At 38.4% G+C, this 6,030-nt stretch overlaps 1 protein-coding gene across 1 annotated transcript in view; it reads left to right on the forward strand.

The window, feature by feature from the left end:
* Positions 1 to 6,030, forward strand: part of IFT80 (intraflagellar transport 80) — a 38,256-nt gene that overhangs the window by 2,878 nt on the left and 29,348 nt on the right. The window lies entirely within an intron of this gene.

A 6,030-nucleotide genomic window follows, 5' to 3' on the forward strand; every position in this document is an offset into this window, starting at 1 on the left:
GAATGCTTGAAAGATGCAAAGTGCAGGTAGGTTAGCTCTTCTGGACCTGAAAACTAGTAGCAGCCCTTGGTTCCTCTCTTTAAGCTAGTCACTAATTTAATATATGCAAATTGTTCTACTGAAGCAAAACGATCCCTGTGCTGAAGTTCTTTGTTCAACTGGGGCCATGGAGACCTAACCTTGATCTTGGCTTTGTAGCTACAGTTTTAAGCATGCTAGAGCTTTTCAGTTATTCAAGTCAGTTTAAAATCTCATTATGGTAAAGTGCAGCAGTGTAAGCTGCAAACACACTTTTACACATCATGTTTGATGTTTTTAAAATGCTATTTTCTATATTCAAAATTTCTAACACTTTTATACTATTTCAGTGAAGATACTGAGATAGACTTTGTTTTTCAGGCTTCATACATTGAGATCATGTGACCTTTTGACATTTTTTAAGAAACCACATGCACCTGGGGTTGGGTTAAATGTCAGACCTTTATCTCTTTCTAAAACAAATTATCTGAATTCTTTCAACCTGTTGAAGGCATTTTAACCACAGGAGTGAATGTAAAATGTATTTCAGTTCTGTTAAGGAAGTTCCTATTCAGATGTAATGTTTTTTCATGCTTACAATGTAAAAAGATAAGCCAACTGAACTATACGTTTTGAAAACAAAAACAAAACAAAAGCCTGACAGAAAAAAAAAAAAAAAAAAAAAAAAAAAAAAAAAAACAACCAGTTGAAGCACACACTCTTACTATTTCTCAGTTGCTCTGTTCCAAGGGGTTTTATGCTTAATTAAACATAAAACCAAGGGGTTTATGCTTAATTGTGCTTATTTGAGGCTTAGTGAAGCATTGAAAATAAGAGACGTATTCTAGTTTGAAATATGCAAGCTGAATTTTCATTGATTTCTTAGAATTTGTAGTACAGTATGAGTACGGCTGAGTCCCCATGGAATATTTGTCTTGTGTTTGTGGTTTAAGCTAAGATCCTGTGAGGCTCACAAACCCTTTAAACTCTACATTTATAGTATCAGACTCCCACAGACCCCTCTGTAAGCTACTGACATACCTGGGATCAGTACAGAATTCTGCAGAAATATTAAGAGAGGTGTATTGTATTTGAGCTAATTTTTGACTTCCTTTATCATCTTGAGAACTGAAAGGATTCCCATTGCTAACATTCCTTCAATTCATTCCACTCTTTGTATTAGGATTTTCAGGCTCTTATCTTCGGATGATGGTCCACATGCCTATTCTATCTTTGGATATTTATTCACTACAAAAACCATGAACGTACATTTTTCCCTTTTTTAGCTTTTTCAGGACTTATATGGAGTGCTCTCGCCACATGTCCTTCCATCATGCTGGTGCACAGAATAAAGATGGAAAAAAAAAACCCATAACCTCTGCTGCATTCAGCTTCTATCTGCAATATTGCTGTTAGAACCACGTTCTTCTTGGAGCCTGATCTCACTTCTTCATCCTTAGATTATCTTCATATTTATCCTTTTTTTACCTCCTTTTCTTTAAACTGAAAGCTTGTTAAAAAATGCTGCATCTGCAATCCCCTGGGCTTCCAGCTGCCATGGTGCACTGCTGCGTTTTGATTTTGTAGGTTTTGTTGGTTTTTTTTCCTGGATTTCTTTGCTGTATGGTGGTAACCCCCAGGACTATGGTTAAAGCAGGATTTCTCTGCATATTCTGTGGTGCCTATGCTGCAACATGGCACTGTGCTCAAGGTGTCTGTGTTCCTTCGGAGAAAGCCACAGAATGATGAAGAGTGGGATGTGTGAAGCATTGAAGGCCCACGTGTGAAAGGAAAGGTGGCTCTTCCGGCACAAGTTTCCACGGTGCTCTGTAGACTGACACCACCTTTGTTTGAGGTGAAGTCTGTTGTGTCAGTGGTGCCACCTGCACCCAGTCCTGCACAGGACCTGTGCCGACCCCAGGCTCCTGAAATGTCTACTGCCTGGGATGAACCATTGGCTTGCTAACCCTCAAAGTCCTCTACAGAGTCAGAGGTATTGGTCAAGCCGAAAGTTAAGCAGAATGCAGGTGTGCCTTCCTCACTACAGTCAAGATTATTCTGCAGTGCCATTTCTGTACCTTATCCCACCAGTGAAGCTGACAGCTTTGGAGATCACATTACTGTTAGTCCAAGATCTGAAAGTCTTCAGGGCAAGCAAACAATCTTTGTGGATACACTCGAAGTGTTTCATTGTTAGAGCACCTGCTTCCAACCTGGTAATTATTCTGATGTCTCTAGTTCTGGTCAAGATGGGAGTAATTCCTTGTGGGAAAGTTCTACTTTAAATCTATAGGATGACTTTGTTTCTTGTGCCATGAAATCTTACCTTGTTTAAGAGCATTTGGTGAAGGACATCAATGTAACCTTTAGGAAAGTACACATACATTGTGCAAACCAAGTCAGTGGTCTCCATGTGTTTTATGATTCATGGTGAAGCCCTGACTTTCCATTATTATTTATCATTTAAACATCATGACTGTTGCCTGGGGAGGTTTAGGTGCCCAAACACTGGATATGTCCGAGGCCAGGTTGGATGGGGCTTTCAGCAACCTGGTCTACTGGGAGGCATCCCTGCCCATGGGAGGAGGGTTTCAGCTAGATGATCTTTAAGCTCCTTTCCAACCCAAACCATTCTGTGATTCTATCCACAGACCCATTTTTTCTGTGCCACACATTCCACCAGTTTACCTTGGATGGATTTCTAATTCTTCAGGTGATTTCTGTCACCTTTCTTTCAAATCCAATTTGTCATCTGGTACTCTTTAAGACTATATTTTTCTGGAGTACTTCTTTTTTGGCCCTGCTGACTTTCTGGTGTGCTTCCAGTGACTTGTATGCTGAGTAAGCACCAGGGAATACACAAATTATTGGTGTATAAGTTGTCTTTTTGGTTACTGGAGGCAAAATCACAACAACTGTGATGTAAACAGTTCAATTACAACATGTTTATTGGGAAGCAGAACTTAGTTTTTAAGGGACAATTGCATTCCAAATGCAGCTCCTAGTTTTTGTGGTGCCACAGAGAAACATAAAATTGTCTGAATGAATTTTTCTATTCCCATGAAAGTAAAAAGTCTCTCACAAACTTACTGTTGTAATTGCTGAAGTATCTGCTGTGGCTGGAAGTGTCAGCGTGACTGCTCCATCCCTCTTGTGCTCAGCCCTGTACGCATTGGCCAATGGGAATGATTCCTTGGGGGTTAACATCTGGTAGAGCACTGAGATATAAAAAATCCACTCTGTGTGCTTGATGCTGATGTTCCTCCTTCAGATCTTCTGCTTTTTTCAGAGAGGATTTTTTCCTGAAAGAGTTTATCATCAGTGTAATTCCTCGGTCTCTCTGTGCTGCAGAATTTCTCTTTCTGCAGCAGTGCAATGTGTTGGCAGTCTTTTCCCAACCAAGTTCTTGTTAAGTGCAGAAGGAAATGAGTTAACTTAGCTCCTGCTGTTAAGCCCTGGAAATTGTGGTTAAGTAGTCAGCTGTCATAAAAAAGTTAAACATTTGGTTTAAATATAAAAGTCTTCTGATTGTTAAATCAGCATTAGAGCAGGACAAAAATGAGTTTATTTAGAATTTCTGTACAGCTGGTGACAGAATTTATGTCATTTTCAACATAAATTGCTGCCAGTAGGAAAACAGCGAGTGCCAGATTTACTTAATATATGTTGTATGTTTTTGTGAGTTGTCTCCTGTAACGGTTGCTGAGTTAAAATTTTTTTTCCATAATTCCCTATTTTTAAGCAACATAAAATAAATGCCTTCCTAGAAGAAAATATATTACGTACAAAAATTATTCAGGAGCAATGACACCAGCTCTCAGCTTAGAGCTCTAGCATTTGGAAGTCAATAAAGTGTAGTGTGCTGAATTGATGTGGCTGTAGTAGTCAGGGTTTTGTTCAGAGGGCAAATGTGACAGACTAAGTGGTGAGATAGCAGATGATTTTAGGATGGTTGATACAGCAGTTCAACCACTTAAGTATCTAAGTCTCATCAAAATACTCCTATGAAAAGATATTCCTGAGTCATTTTTTGAAGTGGAACCTAATATGCCAAATGTGTCTTTGAAAATTTTACCCTGTAAGAGCATTTTTTAATCCTTTTGGGGGGTCTTATTACCGTAAATTGAAGTTATATAATAAATGGTTTGTTTGAATAATTTTAATTTGATCAATTTGATACTTAGCTGAACTATGCATAAGTCCATACGAAGTGCAGATCTCTGAGAATTTAGACTTACTTTCCATTTTCCTCTTCTAAAACTACAAAATTGTCAAATATCAACATTTAGGTTGTAACAATTGCCTTTCTGAGGTTTCTTATTTCTCAAGCAGAAATTTTGGGGTACAGTTTCAGTTGAGTTAACATCTGTGTACCATTGGAGATTCATTGGGCTCTTCTGTCTACCATTCTATCAAATCTGTTCCAGAAGTAGAAGGATCTCCCTTGGGTCCTGTCATATCTGTAAGCTCTACGTGGGTATCTTGGCATATCCTGCATGCATCACGCTGCTTAGGTGCTTGTGTTTAGGCAATTGAATTGTGTCTGCAGAGGCCTCCTTTCTGCCAGGGAGAATATTAAGGCTGTTATTGAAAAACAGAAGCCTGATACATGCCTTTACTTTCCCGTTTCTAAGATCTGGAAGCAAGTTTTGCAAAAAATAACTAGAATGGTCTGATAGGGGCTTACTACACAGCATCCCTCCTCACAGTTTTATAGGCACTGTAATGTGGAGGCCGTGCTGAAACCTGCTGCTTGTTGCTACAGGGCTTTTGCTGTGATAGAAATCAATGTTTGCACATGCTCGTTACTGAACTTTCCTAGTTTTAACTAGTTTTATTTGCAAGGAATCAAGTAGCATAATACTTCTGATTCTTCTTCTTCAGGAGAGGCTAATCCTGTCAAGTGCTATGGAAAATATCTGCATAGTTGGCAAGTGGGATTTTATTTTTTTTTTCCTGGATGCTTTTCCCGTGTAATTTTTTTACTTTTTCTGTTTTCAAAAAAGACCATTTGAAAACTGCAACATAACATGATTTTAAAGTGCACCAGTTAGCTTTATTCTAGAGCTATCAGTCTCAAGTTTTCTGTTTGCAAAAAAGTGTATTCTATAAATTGGGAAAAATCTGTGAAGTCTGAGGGCTACTCTCATTTTATTTGTTGTCATTTGTGTTCTAAGTTGTCTATGGAATGCTTGACGTTTTATATGTGCAGCAGAACAAAACTGTGTGTTGCGCTAGAGGCTTAATTATGGAGCCTAAACATCATACAAAGAGTAATTTAGGTGCCATAGAAAGCTTTTTATATCCATGTTTGTGTTCAGTCATGCCATTGTGGGTTTTCTATTCTATTTTCTGATGTCTGTTGATAAGTATTAGGATGATTGTTGTCACATTGATTTTCTTTATCTCTCAAGTGACAACTGTGAATAAAAGTGCAGCAGAGTATGAATGATCACATAAAAAATGCAGCTATTAGTCTTTGCGTTCTGGAGTTGTGTAAAACTGTTCACTTACAAAAAGTTTTACAAATTAACAGCATGGTGAATAGATAATGAAGTTTGAGAAAGATGCAATGTTAAAACCACATTATTAAAGGTGATAGGTGGTAACATGGTGAATCATCTACCTGACTTGCTGGGCATACTTTTGATAAAAGTAGCTGTCCTGTTTGAATTAGATACTGATCAACATCACAATGAGTGGTCTCAGCATTGGATTTAATTATATTATAGGTATTTTAATGGTATTTTGTGAGGATTCAAAGGTAAACATGAAATGGGTTTGCAGGTATTTGTAGGAAGTGTCTACAAACTAAACAGAGCAAGAGGGAAGATAGGAAGATTTGACATCTGGGTTTTGAAGGCTGACTTTGTGAATGGATCATTTTGGGAAAAATTAATATTTTAATACTTGTCCTGGTTCCATGTAAAAAGGGGTTCAGGGCAGGACCCACATGGAACAGAACTCACCTCTCCCCCCCCCCCCCACCAGAGAGAGGGGGAGACCCTGGCG

Source organism: Merops nubicus, unplaced genomic scaffold (assembly GCF_000691845.1).
Source record: "Merops nubicus isolate BGI_N331 unplaced genomic scaffold, ASM69184v1 scaffold19639, whole genome shotgun sequence".
Lineage (NCBI taxonomy): Eukaryota > Metazoa > Chordata > Aves > Coraciiformes > Meropidae > Merops > Merops nubicus.